The sequence below is a fragment of the Bos grunniens genome, chromosome 8 (assembly GCF_055505025.1).
Source record: "Bos grunniens cultivar Pamir isolate PY7600 chromosome 8, Bosgru_T2T1.0, whole genome shotgun sequence".
NCBI lineage: Eukaryota > Metazoa > Chordata > Mammalia > Artiodactyla > Bovidae > Bos > Bos grunniens.
Window position 1 is genome coordinate 93,616,371 of NC_141172.1, and position 20,417 is coordinate 93,636,787.

The 20,417-nt window shown below is 38.0% G+C and overlaps 1 long non-coding RNA gene across 5 annotated transcripts in view; it reads right to left on the reverse strand.

Moving 5' to 3' along the window:
• The window catches only part of LOC147367693 (uncharacterized), a 191,989-nt gene that overhangs the window by 170,950 nt on the left and 622 nt on the right, over nt 1–20,417 (reverse strand). The window lies entirely within an intron of this gene.

Below are 20,417 nucleotides of genomic sequence, written 5' to 3' on the forward strand. Positions count from 1 at the left end.
AGATTTAAGATAATTATAGGAAAGAGGTCATGAAATAGCTACTACTCAAATTCATCAAGGAACTAAAAGAATTGCAAGAAACTTGCTGATAAAAACAAATATGTTCAGTAGAACAAAATGGTAGAAAAGCAGTGGACATCTCTGAAATTGGGACAAGAGAAATGATACCATTCCTAAAGAAAAAAGTAGAAATAAACTGGCAAAGGCAAGTTAGTAAGACAAAAATCTGTGATGAGCCTAGAGAGCTCACTGGACAGATTCCTTCCAGTGAACAAATTAAAGTCATTATTTTAAAAAGCAGAGACTTTCACAGATTCAAATGCCTTCAGGATCACTGTACTCCAAGGACTGTCTATGCATGGCTGAATCTAGAAAACAGACTCTTTGAAACATATTTAAATCCTATGACAGGTGCTCTTCAAAAGAGAGAGAATGCTAAGGCTAGAGGGGCAGAGTTTCTCCAGGATGAAAAACATGCCCTGAAGAAAAGGACACATCCTTTTTTTTCTTCTCGAAACATTTTTAGTTTTTGGAAATTATCCTTGTGGATTAATTTATATTCAGTTTTTTCATTTTAAGTTGTATGTGAGTTCATAATAATTTATTATTCTATCTCCATCAGTAAATAATAAAGATGAAGCCTATTTTCAGCTACAATAAACAAGATTGCAAAGAGCCAAAGTATACACCTGAACAGGGACTTGAGAATATGCACATCTTCAACTTTGTTTCCCAAAGAGATGGGTTTAATTAATAGTCTCACCCTTTTCTCTACATTCTTAGGTTTGGGATTGCTTTCTTCTTTTTAAATAGTGTTTTATTCTATTTTGTTACTAATTTGTAGAATATATATTTAATTGTGTGTGCCATTTATCCTTTACCAGTTATATGTACTATAAATGCTTTCTCCCAGTGGTGTGGGTTGCTAAGTACAGGTATTTTTAGTAATGATACTTTTAAATGTATTTATGTTTGTCCTTTTTGAATTATTTAAGAAATCCTTCCATACTCTGAGGCCATGATGACCATTTCCTATGTTTCCTTCTAAGTTTTATAACTTAATCTTGTACATTTTTTTATCTGGAAAATATTATTTTATAGAGAGATTTTAAAATATACATATGAGTAGTCACTTTTCCCAACACAAATTACTGAATTACTTGAAGTATTAGTCACTCAGTCATGTCTGACTCTTTGTGATCCCATGGACTGTAGCCCACCAGACTTCTCTTTCCATGGGATTCTCCAGGCAAGAATACTGGAGTAGGTTGCCAGGCTCTCCTCCAGGGATCCTTCTGACCCAGGGATCGAACCCACACCTCTTACAAGACATCTCCTGCATTGCCAGGCAGGTTCAGAAAATGTAGTCTTTATTTCCCCACCATATAGAGAATTTGATAACAGCTTGCTTGGTATAGTACCAGTCAAGAAAGAAATAGTCTATTGCCCTTACTCATTCTTGTCCTGTCTACTGGGCATGTCAGAAACCATGGTTAGAAACATGGGAGGAAAGGGATACAAATTAGGGAACTAGAGGAGGAGTGGAGATTAGTCCTGGGTGTTCACTAAAGGGACTGATGTTGAAGCTGAAACTCCAATACTTTGGCCACCTGATGCGGAGAGCTGACTCATTTGAAAGATCCTGATGCTGGGAAAGATTGAGGGCAGGAGAAGAAGGGGACAACAGAGGATGAGATGGTCGGATGGCATCCCCTACACAATGGACATGGGTTTGGGTGGACTCTGGGAGTTGGTGATGGACAGGGAGGCCTGGCGTGCTGCGGTTCATGGGGTCACAAAGAGTCGGACACGACTGAGCAACTGAACTGAACTGAACTGAGAGGAGGAGTGGAGCACGGCTGCTTTCTCCCTGAAGATAGCCTCCCCAAAGTCAGCCCAGCTAAGGGAGGAGAGCACAAATAAAACAAATGAAAATATTTTTAAAATATTCGAATGAACAGCCAAATACCCATCATTTAGATTCAACACATGACTTCCAAGGTTGCTCTGAGGGTTCACATTCAGTCAGATGATGAGGAAAGAGAGAAAGGAAAATAAGGTTTGGTCAGTTTTTATGGGCTTATATTATTAGTTTTGCACACATTTAGTTGGTCAGAAAACTCATTCATGTGGCACTATGTAGTGGCAAGGAAGGCTGGGAAAAGTAGTTCCCAGATGGTTGCTTCAATGAACAACGGTTCTAGACTATGAAATAAGAGTGAATGTGTGGCATTCAGCTGGCTGTCTCACGTGAGTTCTGTTTTCTTAAGAGATCTCATGTATCCAAAATGTTTGTGTTTGTATGTATGTATGTGTGTAATGTGAGTTAATAATCTAGAAATTCAGTTTTCATTTTCTTGGACTTCAGCCTACAGACATAATTCATGGATTCCTGTGACATTTAGACTTGTATCTTATATAGATACATTTGAAATGAGACTCCTTCCCTGTGACGGTTGGTGACATCCTATGTCGAATACGCAAAAGTGTCCACTAGAACAAGGTGGGATATTATTCAGAATTACGTGCAGTATATCAGTTAGAAATAAGATCTTCAATTATTTTGATTTCTAATCCATAAAAGCATAGCTATATACATTTGCAAGACCACTTAGGAAACCAAAGATTAAAATCAGTTAGTTTTAAATACTCAAAAACAAACAAAATCCAGGAGAGTACAGCCAGTAGCCTAGACTCAGCGGTTCTTAGTGTTGTGTTTTACCTATGTTCCTCTACAAATTTCTATTCTGATTTCATCCAGTGGCATTAAAATATTTGTTTAGAGTAGTTTTTCATTTGGTGAAATTAAGTAAAAATATTAATCTGCCAGCATCCAACATTGAAGTCATTTTTTGGTCTCTTAACAACTGCCTCTCTTCTTAAAAACTTCATTACTCAACTTGATAAAAGGTTCCTACCACTATGCACTATGTCTACTGATTCAAAAAATAAATTAACTTGGAAACTATTGCTTTTGCTCTTTATTCCACTCCTAGGAAGAGGTAGTTCTGTTGAGGCACCCTTAACTTCTCTAATTAGATTACAGTGTCAGAGGGTGAAGCATTAGAGTTAAGAAGATAAAGTATTTTGCTTCTGCTTTGAGTCATGGCAAGTTCCATCTTAGTTCTTTATGTGGGCAAGGTTGCATTAAGCCATGGCCCACCAGAATACAGGTTCATCCTGTATCCACCCACTCAGCCACATTGAGATATGTATTAGAAAAAGAGTAAGGCCTATCTGAAAGGAGAAATATTAAGCCTGACTAATTTCAGCCTTTGGGGCATCAGAGTTCTCTACTCCCTAGTCTATCTCATTGCCATCGCCAAAAGCTCCTTTTCTTATTGCAATATTTGATAATCCTTTCCTAATTCAGTGACTTTTTGACATTATCACAAGCACCTCAACACTTTGATCATCATCAGAGACTAACAAACGCAAACTTCAAATTTAACCATTAGCTTGTAAGAGATATTTGCTTGGAGAGTTTTCTTTGTACTTTTAACTTCTGAGTTTTCAACATTTTATGATATTCAATTTTATATCTTTAGTTTTTCTTGGGTCACTCCTCCATGTGCAGCAGAGCAAGAAAAAGTTAAAATGAGATACATTATATACAGTAAACTAGGAAAAAGGATAAAATCTTCCAAGAAAATAGAATTGAGCTATCATCAGGTAGTTGTTTTAATAAATAAATAAGGAAATAAAAGATAAAGGGAGTTTGGGAACCTCACTTTATCTTAGAGTGGCTTTGATTTCAGGACACTGCTACTTGAGTTTTGAGTCAGAAAATGCTGAATAAATCCATTCTTTGCCCATGTAAAAAAGTTATTATGCCAATCTTCATTTTATTGTATTATTCAGAATGCTCTATCTGATGAAACAATTTCCACATCTCAGTGGATTAACAGAGTTTTATTCTCCATTAACTCAAAGTCCAATAGGATGGAGAAGGGTGGACGCTCTGCTCCACAGAGTCTCTCTGGAACCCAGGCTCATCCTATCAGGTGGCCCACTGTTCCCAGGTCCTTGGAGGCATCAGATGAACCCTGTCTTTGGATGGCTGATAAACAAAGAAGGAGAAGCGCACGTAGAGGGTCACCCTGACGGCTTTTATAAGCCAGGTCTCGGGGTGGCATATATCACTTTCACTCATATCCCAAGGATCAGACTTCATTAGCTGAAGAGGAGGCTAGGAAATGCAGTCTAATTATGATCCCAAAAGGGGGAAAAGGGGTTTTCATGAACACATTCTTTGCCACTCTTCTGTTTATTTTCATTTAGGTGTTCATTTTAATTTCCAAGATCATGGAAAGCTCACTTCAAAATTATTGGGATAGGAAATTTTACTTTCAGATGTATTTAAACCAGTATCTTTGTGTCTTCTTCTTTTTTTTTTTTTTTTACCACTCTATCTCCAGCCAAGTTGTAAGGAACCTATTAATTACAAAATCTTGATAATAGCACAGATTTAGGGGGATCCAATTCTGGCACAGTTCTTTTTCTAAAGTCCATCAATAAATATAAGGAGAAATGGGAATCTAGTATACAAAAGTTGTACTATCTCCTTACACTGAGGAGAAAAGATAATTTATTTATCAAAAATTCAATTGCTAAGAAGGAAACAGTAACTCTACTCTCAGAATCACTAATAGGCTAAAGAACTAGCAGGTAAGAAGGCTGGCAACAGAAAACTGTTTGCATTTTATAAGAACACTATCAGAAACTCAGGAGCAAGAAAATCCACTTGTAAAAGGTTTTGATCTTGTAGTTAAAACATGAGCTATGGGAAATAGTAAAAGAAAGGAAGGAAGACATTCCAACTCAGCATACATAAGTTTTATACACAGGCAAGGAGAAATGGATCAAATTAAGAAGCACATTGAAGTGTTAAAATCTCAACTGGCCTTTTCAAAAGGGTACTGAGAGACACCAAAGTGAAAAAGAAATGGATTTCTGGAGTCAGTAGAGTCAGATTTCATTCTGTCGATAATAAATTAAAGATGTAAGGAGTCTTTCAGCTGCAACTAGGATACAGAAGGGGAATTCAAGGAAAAACAATGTTTAGGGAGGAGGATATGTAAATGCTTGTACTGGGCTCAAAGATACGGGTTTGCAAAGCAAAAGGAATTCCATCTCTAGTTCATAAGTCTATTTCTCTAGTAGAAATGAATGTGAACTAAGGAAGAAATCTTTTCTGGGAGGAATCAACCAAGGTCTAAGGAATTCAAGAGTTGGGGGCTGATGCTCCAACCATTTGTACATAGTAACATAAATGTCAGCAAATGGCTAAGAAGATGGTGGTTCTTCTGAGGATGGAAAATGAGAGAGAGAGAGAATTTGGGGAAGTAGGAAATGCCAAGCAGTAAACTAGACCAGTCTTTGTTGTAAGCTTGAAATTCTCAGCTCATAAGAAAGAAGAAGTTCCAGCCCTAGTTAGAGACCACACTTAATAAAAACTTGGGATTGCAAGAACTCTGATCTCTAAAGGGGAAATATGAATTAAGATCAATGGGCTAAATACAACGGAGAAAGAGGTCCATGTGGAGTTGCTAACAATCTCTACTACATGCAGTGGAAGAATGCAAGTCTTCATCAGGGCACTACTGATGAAGAAATTCCATTTCTCTATCAAGACACCTAGGTGAGTTCTCCTTTAATGAGGTTCAGTAAAATAAGAAGAAAATGCAAGAGAGAAAATGCTTTTAGGCATAATCTAGGATTTAATTTATCTGTAAAAAGGGATACAAGATTTAATTTCAGTTATTAAATATCACTGTGGTAAAAGAAGTTTTATATAATAACATGAAGGGTTAATATAGTTAAAATGTGCAAATTTGGTTGCAAAATTGGGGCATTTTAACTGTTGGCTTTCTGTTATCTGGGCTCTGCTATTAGCTGACAAATCTTATACAAGCTTGTCTGGAGAATAGGTAGGAGAAGAGGAAACAGAAACTTGGATAATTCATTCTAATTTGGAGTACGCCTTTGTAGGTCACTCAATAATTCCTCTACTGACCCATATTAGACCTTTGGGGGACAATATCAAAAGGAATTCTCACAATGGCCTAAGGGGATGGTCTGCCAGTCCAACTGGTCCTTGTTAGACTATTAGCTCAGTGGAAATAAAAAATTATGATATTTTAATTGTGGTGACATACTTTAGTTCTGAAATATGTGTTAAATCATATTCATGTATTCAAGAATATAAACCTTCTGTTGAAAATTTCCTCCTCAGGAAGACAAGAAATTGAAGTAACAAATATAGTCACTCAGTCGTGTCCAACTCTTTGCGACCCCATGGACTGCAGCCTACCAGGCTCCTCTGTCCATGGGATTTTCCAGACTATAGTACTGGAGTGGATTGCCATTTCCTTCTCCAGCGGATCTTCCTGACCCAGGGATGGTACCCAGGTCTCCCACATTGTAGACAGAGGCTTTACCGTCTGAGCCACCAGGGAAGTCCGACAAATATATATATACATCTTATAACCACAGGAATACAAATGAAGATGCTAGCTAGATGCAAAATTGCTTTTTGGAAGATGAAACTGCACATGATTTGTTTCTTGTGATGTTGATTAAGAGACCTTTTCTATATTTGTCAATAATTAGTAAAACAAAGGAGACTTTGTGAGAAGTATGAATGTCTAACTACATCTTTTAAATGTAAGAGTTTAAATATTTAATTTTGTCGAGCATATCTGATCAGAAGTTATATTTCTCCACTTAAATAATATATATATTTGTGTTAAAATTTGAATTTCTTCTCTCTTTGTAAGTGATCTTGCTAATATTGTTCTTTTAAATTAATTCACTATTATTTATTCTCTGGTGAAATCTTTTCTTAGAGACAGTTTTGTTCTTCTGTGGCATTCTTATTTTTTTAAAGTTCTCACTGACTGATTTGACTCCAGCACAATAAAAGGTCTAATTTATTCAGTCACTCTAATTTATTCAGAAAGCAAAATCCATGTGTGTTTTGCCCACATAACTGCATTCACATTGCCTAAGTTGGTTGTCCAGGCTTCCCAAATATGTGACTATATATGGCTTGTTAAAAACTAATACAGGAGCCACATAAAGATACAAGAAGGGGTTTTCTGACAATCCACTGATCTTTGGAAGTAAGAATCAAAAGTTGAGGAAAGCTGACCTCTGAAGGCTGATCAGGCTCCTGCCTGTACCCACCATCACTGGTTCCTTAAGAATGGGTGTGTTTCACGGATACACACTGGGCCATAGTTCTTGGGCCATGAGATTCTATAGCTTTGTAGAATCTCCTTTCCTTCCACAAGGCTTATGACCTCCAAGACCTTCTAGAATTAATACCAAAAAAGATGTCCTTTTCATCATAGGGGATTGGAATGCAAAAGTAGGACATCAAGAAGATATATGAAGTAACAGGCAAGTTTGGCCTTGGAATACAAAATGAAGCAGGGCAATGGCTAACAGAGTTCTGCAAGAGAGTGAACTGGGCATAGCAAACACCTTCTTCAAACAACACAGGAGACTACTCTACACATGGACATCATCAGATGGTCAATACCAAAATCAGATGAATTATATTCTTCATAGCCAAAGATGGAGAAGTTCTATAGAGTCAGCAAAAGCAAGACTGGGAGCTATGTATGGCTCAGAACACGAACATCTTTTTGCAAAATTCAGAATTAAGTTGAAGAAAGTAGGGAAAACCACTAGGCCATTCAGGTATGACCTAAATCAAAGCCCTTATGTTTATACAGTAGGAGAGACAAATAGATTCAAGGGATTAGATTTATAGACAGAATGCCTGAATTATGGATGGAGGTGTAACATTGTATAGAAGGCAGTGATCAAAGCCACCCCCAAGAAAAAGAAATGAAACAAGGCAAAATGGTTGTCTGAGGAGGCCTTACAAATAGCTGAGAAAAGTAGAGAAGGGAAAGGCAAAGGAGAAAAGGAAAGATATACCCATCTGAATGTAGAGTTCCAAAGAATAGCAAAGAGAGATAAGAAAGCCTTCCTAAGTGAACAATGCAAAGAAACAGAGGAAAACAATAGAATGGGAAGGATTAGAGATCTCTTCAAGAAATTTGGAGATACCAAGGGAATATTTCATGCAAAGATGGGCACAATAAAGGACAGAAATGATATGGACCTAAGATAAGCAGAAGATATTAAGAAGAGGTGGTAAGAATACACAGAAGAACTATACCAAATAGGTCTTAATGACCTATTGATAACCATAATGGTGTGATCACTCACCTAGAGCCAGACATCCTGGAATGCAAAGTCAAGAGGGCCTTAGGAAGCATCACTATAAACAAAGCTAGCAGAGGTGATGGAACTTCAGTTGAGCTACTTCAAATCCTAAAAGATGATGAAAGTGCTGCCCTCAATATGCTGGCAAATTTGGAAAATTCAGCATGTGCCACAGGACTAGAAAAGGTCAGTTTTCATTCCCATCCCAAATAAAGGCAATGCCAAAGAATGTACAAACTACCACACAATTGCACTCGTTTCACATGCTAGCAAGGTAATGCTCAAAATCATTCAAGCTAGGCTTCAACAATATATGAACCGAGGACTTCAGATGTATAAGCTGGATTTAGAAAAGGCAGAGGAACCAGATATCAAATTGCAAACATCTGTTAGATAATAGAAAAAGTGAATTCCAGAAAAAACAACTACTTCTGTTTCATGGACTATGCTAAAGCTTTTGACTGTGTGAATCACAACAAACTGGAAAATTCTGAAACCAAATAAGATGGGAATACCAAACCACCTTACCTGCCTCCTGCAAAACCTGTATGCCATTCAAGAAGCAACAGTTAGAACCTGACACAGAACAACGGACTGGTTCAAAATTGGAAAAGGAGTATACCAAGGCTGTACATTGTCACCCTTATTTAACTTTAACTTCTATGCAGAGTACATCATGTGAAATGCCAGGCTATTCAAATGAAGCACAGGCTGGAATCAAGATTGCCAGGAGAAATATCAAAAACCTCAGATGTGCAGATAACACAATCCTAATGGCAGAAAGTGAAGAAGAACTAAAGATGAAGTTTCACCTTCTTGATGAAGGTGAAAGAGGAGAGTAAAAAAGCTGGCTTAAAACTCAACATTCAAAAAACAAAGTTCATGGCATCCAGTCCCATCACTTCATGGCAAATAGAAGGGGGAACAGTGGAAACAGTGACAGACTTTATTTTCTTGGTCTCAAAAATCACTGCAAATGGTGACTGCAGCCATGAAATTAAAAGACACTTGCTTCTGGGAAGAAGAGCTATGAAAAACCTAAACAGCCTATTATAAAGCTGACATTACTTTACCGACAAAGGTCCATATAGTCAAAGCTATAGTTTTCCCAGTAGTCATATATGGATGTGAGAGTTGGACAATAAAAAAAGGCTGAGCATTGAATAACTGATGCCTTTGAACTGCGGTGCTGAAGAAGACTCCTGTGAGTCCCTTGGAAAACAAGGAGATCAAACCAGTCGATCCTAAAAGAAATCAACCCTTAATATTCATTGGAAGGACTGATGCTTAAGCTGAAACTCCAATACTTTGGCCACCTTATGTGAAGAGCTGACTCATTAGAAAAGACCCTGATGCTGGGAAAGATTGAAGGCAGGAGGAGAAGGGAATGACAGAGGATGAGACGGTTTGATGTTATCACTGACTCAATGGAAATGAGTTTGAGCAAACTCCAGGAAATAGTGGAGGACAGGGAAGCCTGAAGTGCTGCAATCCATTGGGTTGCAAAGAGTCGGACATGGCGGAGCAACTGAACAACATCAACATAACTCAGGAACAGCCAGATGGAAATGATGGATAAGGCAAAGTATGGGGAAAGTTTTCTGAGCTTCCAAGACCTCTTGGACCATGCCACTCACCCCAAATCACACATTCACCAACCCAGGAGCTCTTCAGATCCCCCCTTGTTGAGTTTTATGAGGCCTCATTACATGGGTAGGATCAATCAAACCATTGGCCATTGGTGACTCACTCAGTCTCTACCCCCTTTCTCTTCCCCTGCAGTCGGGGGGAGGGACTGAAAGTTTCAACACTCTAATCATACATTAGTTCCCCTGGCAACCAGCCCCCATCTTTAGAAGAGTTTCAAAAGTCACCTTTTTAACCTAATGAAAGATACTTTTATTGTTATCACCACTTAGGAAATTCCAAGGGTTTTAGGAACTCCATGCCAGAAATGGGGATGAAGACTAAATATATATTTCACACACTGTTTCTTGTAATTCTCACAATAACTCTGTGTTATTAATATTATTCCACTTTAGAACCAAGATTGAACCTAGCTCTGGCTCTATGCCATGTATATATGGTGACTAATATGCTATAGGGCTTCATATAAAACAAACATTAGGCAGGCAGTCTATATTTATGTAATGATAACTCCTCAGCACATGAAACTTGAAGATGTGTGTGGCTCTGCAACTCAGATCTCATAATTTTCTGATATTCCAGAACCCCACTGAATACACCCACTCTATCATTAAACAAAATTTCAAAAAAAAAAAAAGAAACTTGATTGGGGTTTATTAGGACTGCAGCCTGGGAAATATAGATTCAAGAAGCACTTGAATTGTTTTCCACTAGATTGCAAAATGAGGGGAATTTATAAAGGTCAAAAAGAAACAAAAACCCTGTGCTGCTGCTGCTACTGCTTCTAAGTCGCTTCAGTCGTGTACGACTCTGTGCAACCCCAGAGACGGCAGCCCACCAGGCTCCCCCATCCCTGGGATTCTCCAGGCAAGAACACTGGAATGGGTCACCATTTCCTTCTCCAATGCATGAAAGTGAAAAGTGAAAGTGAAGTCGCTCAGTCTTGTCCGACTCTTAGCGACCCCATGGACTGCAGCCTACCAGGCTCCTCTGTCCATGGGATTCTCCAGGCAAGAGTACTGGAGTGGGGTGCCATCCCCTTCTCCAAAAATCCCTGTGAGGTTACATCAATTGTTTGTCAAGAATTAGAATCACAGCTAACAAGGTTTAAGAGTACTTGTTAAGAAAGGAGTGGTGGGGCTCTAAAATGGTTACATAGTTTCAAAGGGTAGAGGAAACTTTGAAACCACATGTTGCAGCTAGCAGCTGCTAGCAGATATTATTTTGAAAACTGGCTGGTAGTATTCTTTGGGTTTTCAAGGAAAGGCATTTTATTTTAAATATAGCAGTGCGCACATGTCAATCCCAAACTCCCAATCTATCACTGGTGATATTCTTGAGTTTGATACAGTTCAGAAAAAAATTCAAGTTCTCAGTTACGTAGGAACATGTCTGAAACAACATCTCCATTTTGGATGCCTGAGCCACAGTTACTCCATTTTGACTTTTAAATGATCTTAAATATGTCAGCACCATCCTCTACAAGCTCTGCCCCCTCTGCTGGAAGCAGATGCTCTCCTGTGTATTTGCCTTGGGATCTGCTACAGGGGGCTCATTCCAGATACTAGCTGTGGGCCATGCTATCCTCATAGGCCCCTTAGGTATATTTTTTAATCCATAGATTTGCATCAAAACACTTCTCTCAAATTCAAAGGAAATAAAACAAGAGGCAGTCACTCATTTGGATCAATTTTTCATCTTTTTCTACTCATTTTTTCTTCACTGGACAAAGAATAATGTACTAGAGTACTGAATTAAATTTATCCCAACTGTCTTCCAAATTTAATTTTTATAAAATAGCCCCCCAAAACATGTCTCTTATATTTGGCTTTATTAAGGGAAATCAGTATAAACTAGTGGCTAGGGCATAGAATACTCCAGTACTCTTGCCTAGAAAATCCCATGGATGGAGGAGCCTGGTAGGCTGCAGTCCATGGGGTCGCAAAGAGTTGGACGTGACTGAGCGACTTCACTTTCACTTTTCACTTTCACACAATGGAGAAGGCAATGGCAACCCACTCCAGTGTTCTTGCCTGGAGAATCCTAGGGATGGCAGAGCCTGGTGGGCTGCCATCTATGGGGTCCCACAGAGTTGGCCACGACTGAAGTGACTTAGCAGCAGCCGCAGCAGAAGCAGGGCATAGAATCTGGAATCAGAAATTGAGGTTCACCACTGATCTTGGGCATACTATGGAGCCGCTGAGAAAGCCTCATTTCTCTCACGTAAAAAGTGGAGATAATGGTAACTAACACTATCCTCATTGGATTGTTGTGAACATTAAATGTCCAAATAAAGAGTTTAGCATGTTGCCTGGCCTAGGATAAGTAGTGACGAGCAATTAGCTGTTGTCTTTGCTGTAGTCATTTTACATTACATTGGAGTCAGTCCTATCCAGATGCACGTTGAAATTACCTGGGGAAATTTCAAAACCACTGATGCCCAGGTACACCTAGCAGAGATTCTGATTTACTTCATTTGGGGGTAGTTCTGGAGAACTTGATTATCAGAAATGTTGTTCTTTCACATAACCCCCAATATAACACTTTGTACATGGTAGGTGCATGCCTTATAAATAATCCTTAAATAACATAATAAGCACAGTTTAAACTTCTAGCAATGGAATCCAAATACTCACCCATCTTTACCTGAGAATTGGAAGGTTGTTATTTTTTAACAAGTCCCCAGATTTCAGGGAGATAGACAAAGAAAAGCAAGAAAGCAAATTATTACATTATCCAAACATTCTGAATCAATCAGCTAATATATCTTTGAGCAGGACCACATTCAAAGTTAATTAATGAGGATCCTGAAGTATTCTAAAATGTTACTCCTGGACATGTTATTACTTAGAATAGTCATGTGTCATGGCCCAGTTAGGCAGAAGGCCTGGAATTCTGTTACAAAACCCAGGATCTCATTTTAGAACCACCACTTGCTTTTAAAATCCTGAGTAAGTTGCTAATCTTCCTTCAGGATCAGATTCTTCATTTGCAAAGCAGATTAATACCTATTTAACATGGTTCCTGAAATTATCAAATGAGACAGTATTAATCATTTTTTCCTTTATAAAGTTTATATACATTAAATAATTTTCAGTATAGTTATATTCTCTGGCTCTCTAGCCTTCCAACAGTCTCCCCTCTTCTTCATAATGCCAGTAATCTAGCTTATTATCTGGTACATGAAAGATGTTTAATAAATGTTTGATGAAAGAATATATGTGATGGGTGATGGAAGTAAAGTCTGATGCTGTAAAGAGCAATATTGCATAGGAACCTGGAATGTTAGGTCCACGAATCAAGGCAAATTGGAAGTGCTCAAACAGGAGATGGCAAGAGTGATTTCTTCCATTTTAGGAATCAGTGACCTAAAATGAACTGGAAAGGGTGAATTTAACTCAGATGACCATTATATCTACTCCTGTGGGCAGGAGACGAAATGGAGTAGCTGTCATAGTTAACAACAGTCTGAAATGCAGTACTTGGATGCAATCTCAAAAACGACAGAATGATCTCTGTTCATTTCCAAGGCAAACCATTCAATATTACAGTAATCCAAGTCTATGCCCCAACCAGTAATGCTGAAGAAGCTGAAGTTGAACAGTTCTATGAAGACCTACAATACCTTCCAGAACTAATACCCAAAAAAGATGTCCTCTTCATTATAGGGGACTGGAATGCAAAATTAGGAAATCAAGAAATACCTGGAGTAACAGATAAATTTAGCTGTGGAGTACAAAACAAAGCAGGTCAAAGGCTAACAGAGTTTTGCCAAGAGAATGCACTGGTCATAGCAAACACCCTCTTCCAACAATACAAGAGAAGACTCTACACATGGACATCACCAGATGGTCATACCAAAATCAGATTGATTACATTCTTTGCAGCCAAAGATGGAGAAGTTCTATAAAGTCAGCAAAAACATGACGGGGAGCTGACTGTGGCTCAGATCATGAACTCCTTATTGCCAAATTGAGACTTAAATTGAAGAAAGTAGGGAAAACCATTAGACCATTAGGTATGACCTAAATCAAATCCCTAATGATTATACAGTGGAAGTGAAAAATAGATTCAAGGGATTAGATCTAATAGACAGAGTGCCTGATGAACTATGGACCAAGGTTCATGACACTGTACAGGAGGCAGTGATCAAGAGCATCCCCAAGAAAAAGAAATGCAACAAGGCAAAATGGTTATCTGAGGAGGCCTTACAAATAGCTGAGAAAAGATGAGAAGTGAAAGGCAAAGGAATAAAAGGAAAGATATACCCATTTGAATGCAGAGTTCCAAAGAATAGCAAAGAGAGATAAGAAAGCCTTCCTCAGTGATCAATGCAAAGAAATAGAGGAAGATAGAATGGAAAAGATTAGAGATCTCTTCAAGAAAATTAGAGATACCAAGGGAATATTTCATGCAAAAATGAGTGCAATTAAGGAGAGAAATTACATGCACCTAACAGAAACAGAAGATATTAAGAAGAGGTGGCAATAATACACAGAAGAACTATACAAAAAAGATCTTCATGACCTAGAAAGCCATGATGGTGTGATCACTCACCTAGAGCCAGACATCCTGGAATGCGAAGTCAAGTGTGCCTTAGGAATCATCACTACGAACAAAGCTAGCAGAGGGGATGGAACTCCAGCTGAGCTATTTTAAGTCCTAAAAGATGATGCTGTAAAAGTGCTGCACTCAATTTGCCAGCAAATTTGGAAAACTCAGCAGTGATCACAGGACTAGAAAAAGTCAGTTTTCATTCCAATACCAAAGAAAGGCAATGCCAAATAATGTTCAAACTACCACACAAATGTACTCATCTCACATGCTAGCAAAGTAAGCCTCAAAATTCTCCAAGCCAGGTTTCAACAGTACATGAACTGTGAACTTCCAGATGTTCAGTTGGATTTAGAAAAGACAGAGGAACTAGAGAACAAATTGACAACACCTTCTGGATCATTGAAAAGGCAAGAGAGTTCAGAAAAACATCTATTTTGCTTTATTGACTATGCCAAAGCCTTTGACTGTGTGGATCAAAACAAACTGGAAAATTCTTCAAGAGATGGGAATACCAGACCGTCTGACCTGCCTCCTGAGAAATCTCTATGCAGGTCAAGAAGCAACAGTTAGAACTGGACATGATGGACGGGTTCCAAATTAGGAAAGGAGTACATCAAGGCTGTATATTGTCACCCTGCTTATTTAACTTATATGCAGAGTGCATCATACAAAATGCCAGACTGGATGAAGCACAAGCTGAAATCAAGATTGCCGGGAGAAATATCAATAACCTCAGATATGCAGATGACACCACCCTTATGGCATAAAGTGAAGAGGAACTAAAGATCCTCTTGATGAAAGTGAAAAAGGAAAGTGAAAAAGTTGGCTTAAAACTCAGCATCCAGGAAACTAAGATCATGGCATCCGGTCCCATCACTTCATGGCAAATAGGTGGGGAAATAGTGGAAACAGTGGCAGACTTTATTTTTCTGGGCTCCAAAATCACTGCAGATGGTGATTGCAGCCACAAAATTAAAAGACGCTTGCTCCTTTGAAGAAAAGTCATGAGTAACCCAGACAGCATATTAAAAAGCAGAGACATTACCAACAAAGGTCTGTCTAGTCAAAGCTATGATTTTTCCAGTAGTCCTGTATGGATGTGAGAGTTGAACTATAATGAAACCTGAGCCTCGAAGAACTAATGTTTTTGAACTGTGATGTTGGAGAAGACTCTTGAGAGTCCCTTGGACTGCTAGGAGATCCAACCAGTCAATCCTAAAGGAAATCAGTCCTGGATATTCATTGGGAAGGATGGATGCTGAAGCCGAAACTCCAATATTTAGTCCACCTGATGCCAAGAATGGACTCATTTGAAAAGACCCTGATGCTTGGAAAGATTGAAGATGGGAGGAGAAGTGGATGACAGAGGATGAGATGGTTGGATGGCATCACCAACGAAACGGACATGAGTTTGAGTAGGCTCTGGGAGTTGGCGATGGATAGGGAAGCCTGGCGTGCCACAGTCCCTGGGGTCGCAGAGAGTCAGACAGGACTGAGCAACTGAAGTGAACTGAAAGAATATATGAAATTAAGAAACCATAATTGTAAGCAAATACCTTTTTACCCTGGCCAATTCAGAGGAAGAAAATTGTCAGACTGTGCAAAGCTACGTAGGCAGAAGCAACTTCAAGTTTCAATTTAACTTTGATCTTTAATGTTGACTATTGTTTTGAAGGTAAGATTTTAGGAGCTGTCATATTAGACTTTCAATTCATTCTGGTCTCATTTTTTAGGTGTGATAAAACTCAGGATTTAAGAGTTTTTATCACTAGCTAATCAACCAAGTGTGCTTTCAATTCCAATCCCTGTCACACACAAATATTTGAACTAGCATTTAATGTTTATTTTGATCTATCACTGCTATTCCTGGACCTTGGCAAATCAGTGAGTTTCATTTCCTTCCAGCTTAACAAAGGAGAAGCACTAACTGTCATCAGAGGAAAAGTATTTCAGATCAAACATTCTGTAATGGGAATCAATGTAAATTCATTCCTATGTGACTTGCATTCCCTCAATAGACATTTACCATAACTTCCTCTGACCTTGTACCATTACATGCCACACTGAGGTCAAATCATGGCATTAGTTTTTTTATATCCAAAATAAACAAAATTTCCCTCTCCAGTTCTATTTCCCACTCCTTGATATCATAATCTTATTCAAGTTAGCTTTATAAAGAAGAATTGAAAGTTATAACCCTAGGCTCTACATAAATTAGCTTTGCTTTGTTTTCAGCTATACCCTAGACCAGTTGTCAAACTCTGTGTCAGATCATTTAGAGGTCTTATTTAAAGGCAAATTCTGATTCAGTCTGTGATAGGGTCTGAGAGTTTGAATTTCTAACATGCTCCTAGATAATGTTGATGATGCTACTACATTTTTGGTAGTAACTTCGTAGATAATATCAATTCATTATAATTATTTGAACTTGTTTCTCTTCTTGCTTCTTTATTTCAGTCATTCACTTAACCCCTACATGCATACTTTAGAAGTTTTCTCATGTGTAGACCTCGGGCCATGTAGTTAACTACAGCTTGTATTGTTTCTCTAAGCTCCACAACTAGCACCTGGAGCACCCACATCTATCAGCCTTATAAAACTTCACCTGCAAATGGAGTCCTCACAAATAGGAACAAGAAGTACACATTCAGTAACAGTGAATACTGAGACAGGTCACTTAGTTTCAGTCCCAGATTCTCTATATGTTTCCTTTAAGCAAGATACAATTTTTATATTCTCTGAATCCTTGGGAAAAAAATGTGCATTGTGTTTTCAAACTAATGAATTATTCAAATTATTTTGTGTATCTTTCATCTCAATTGTATTTCCAACAAAAAATTATCTTTTGCTTTCAAACATATATTCAAGTTTTTCATGTGTAAATCAATTTGTTCTTTGTTTAATTTGATGCTTTAATATTTTTGCACTTGAAGTTTAAGAAAATGAGCCACTTGCTTAGTGTTCATCTTTTGTGGGTGTTGGAATTACTATATTCTATTATAACTATGACATTCTGATAGATTGTATGAAGAGATGATCTCCCTAAAAGGCTATTATCAGAAACAGTCATTTTTGGAACAAGCAGTTTCCAGGAAAACACCAGGAAATGATGAATTATCAAGGAAGAACAAAGAAAAGAGGAATAACTTCTAATGGATATCTAAGTTTGATTTCTTGAATTAGGACCTCTAACATAAACATGCTTTAATATTTTTCTATGGACTAACAACTTACATATTACTTGCTATATCCCCTTTATCATTACCATAAGTTTGATATTTAAAAAGTCCTTATTTTAAAACTTTAGCCTTGTTTCAGATGTACCATGAGGAATAATGAAATGATATGGAAGCCTGAAGGAGGGAATACAGGAGACTTCAAGGTCAGAGATTCTAGTTGTGATCCCAGACTTCAGAACAGATACAAGAACAAGGAATCTGACAAGCATAATACCTTATCCAGCACTTGGTTGGTGCTGGATGCATGTAAGGAATACAGTGAAGACTCATAGGAAATCCATCATTCTGTAACCCTAATATCCCAGATAGCACACACGCAACCCAGAAATTTAATGTCTCTCCAGCCCCTACCACACAAACATAAAAAAACAGAGGGAAAAAGACACAGTTGATTCAATTTATGGTCATGACTAAGGATATCAAAGGAAGAAGGCAATGGCACCCCACTCCAGTACTCTTGCCTGGAAAATCCCATGGACGGAGGAGCCTGGTGGGCTCCAGTCCATGGGGTCGCTAAGAGTCAGGCACGACTGAGCGACTTCACTTTCACTTTCATGCATTGGAGAAGGAAATGGCAACCCACTCCAGTATTCTTGCCTGGAGAATCCCAGGGACAGAGGAGCCTAGTGGGCTGCCATCTATGGGGTCGCACAGCGTTGGACACGACTTAAGAGACTTAGCAGCAGCAAGGATATCAAAGAGGCTTCCTTGGCTTGAAAGGGACTTCCAAACTGGAAGAGAGAGAGCTATGGTGGGCAGTTTAATTTTTCTTTCATGACTATGCAACAATAGAAGACATCTGGATGAGAGCAGTAACAGAAAGGTTTTCTTTGTATCCACATCTGAGACATATTAATGGTATGTATATCCCAACCCTGCTTATCTACTCTGATCACAATATTAAAACTCTTGCATTTGATTTGACATGGTAATCACCAACCAATACCATGTTGCAAAATATTAATGCTTTTCTGTCAACTTAAACTCTGAGCAGTATTTAACACATTTGTTGATCTCTCCCTGATTAGAAAAACTCTTCTTCCTTAGCTTTCATACTACTTTCCTCTGGTTGTTCCTCCTCAGTGCCTTTACTGAACGATACTGAAGCTCAAATCTGAATCTACTTCTCTTACTGCTTTGATCTTCAAGATCAGAGATTCTCAACTCTAAGTGCACATTTTAATCACCTGAGGAGCTTAAACAACTAAGGACACCTTCAGAAATTGATTTATTTGAATCAGATAGGCCGGCGGTAGTATGGGTAAATAGGGTCCTCAAATGTGAAACCAATAATTAGAAGCACTTTACTAGATTATGTTTCTATTGATAAATATCAATTTTTATTTTAGCTCCAGAATTCCTTTCTGAAATCAAGATTCAACAATTCAACTGTCAGGATTCTGATGATAGTATGGAGATTTATATTAGATTAAGTCTCCTGCCAGTAACAATTACAAACTTTGGACAAATATATTTCTATGTCTCTTCATATCAACTGAAAACAGGCAGAAACTAGAGCTGATATTATACTTTCCAAAACTGAGACACACTGGATGAAATCCGTAGTTAACTGGCTTTTCACATGATAATGCTCCTCAGTTTGCCCTGTGCACAGGAGATAGAGTTCAAGCCAAAAGGAGAAGTCTGAGGTCAAAGATCAGGGCTGCTAGAAACTAATGAGGATGGATAAGAGCAGGAAAGGATGAAACCACAGAAGGCGTGGCCCCCAATCTGTGTGTGAACTCTTTCAAAATTTAACTGCATGTGTGTATGGTGAGATTCTAGTGAACTTAGCAGAAAACAACAGTTGGAAGGCTGAAACACTGAACAGGAATTTTAGTAGCTTCCTAATGTTGAGGAAACACAGTTTGGAATTCAAATCCCACCTAATTAGAGGAATCAAATCTAGGGTTTGTAACTGGTGCTTCAGAAGGACCACATCTAACAGTAGTAGAGATCATTCCCAGGGCTAACATCTATGCCCTGAATTGAGAGTAAAAATGCAACTACAGTCACTCTAACAAAACTAAAAACAAAATCAAGCAAATTAGAATCAATTTGGTTTACCAGCAGCTTAATTGCCTGCTAAAATAAAACTAACATTTTTTCAGAGGAATGTTACAGAATCCAAACTCTACAAAATATTATTCAGTGTAGAATAAAATGATTAGAAATGAACAGAGGCAGGAAACTGATACCTGCATCCAAAATGAAAAATAGCCAATAAGAATATACAGACAGATATTGGAATTAGCTAATAATTAAAATGAATATTATATTAAAGGGTTAATAGGAAAAATGGATATTAGTAAACATATGATATTTCAGAAAATATATGGAAACTAAAATTGAACCAAATGGCTATCCAAGAGCTGAAAAATAAAATATCTGAAATTAAAATAAGGATTTTCAGAAGAAAAGTATCCATGAAATTGAAAACAGGTAAATATAAATTTCCAAACTCAGACACAGATTTTTTTTTAATGGAAAAAAATAACAGGGCTTCAGTGATTTGTCAAATAATATCAAGAAGTCTCACATATTGGAATGTGAGTCTCAGCAAAGGAGAAGAGAGATAATGGAGCAGAATAAATATTTGAATAAATAAGCTTGAATATTTCCCAAATGTGAAGAAAACCCACAGTCAACCCAGGAAATTCGGCCAATTCCAAGTAGAAAATATTGAACAGCCAACTAATCATTTATAATTTGGGTTACTCATAGATCTAAAGA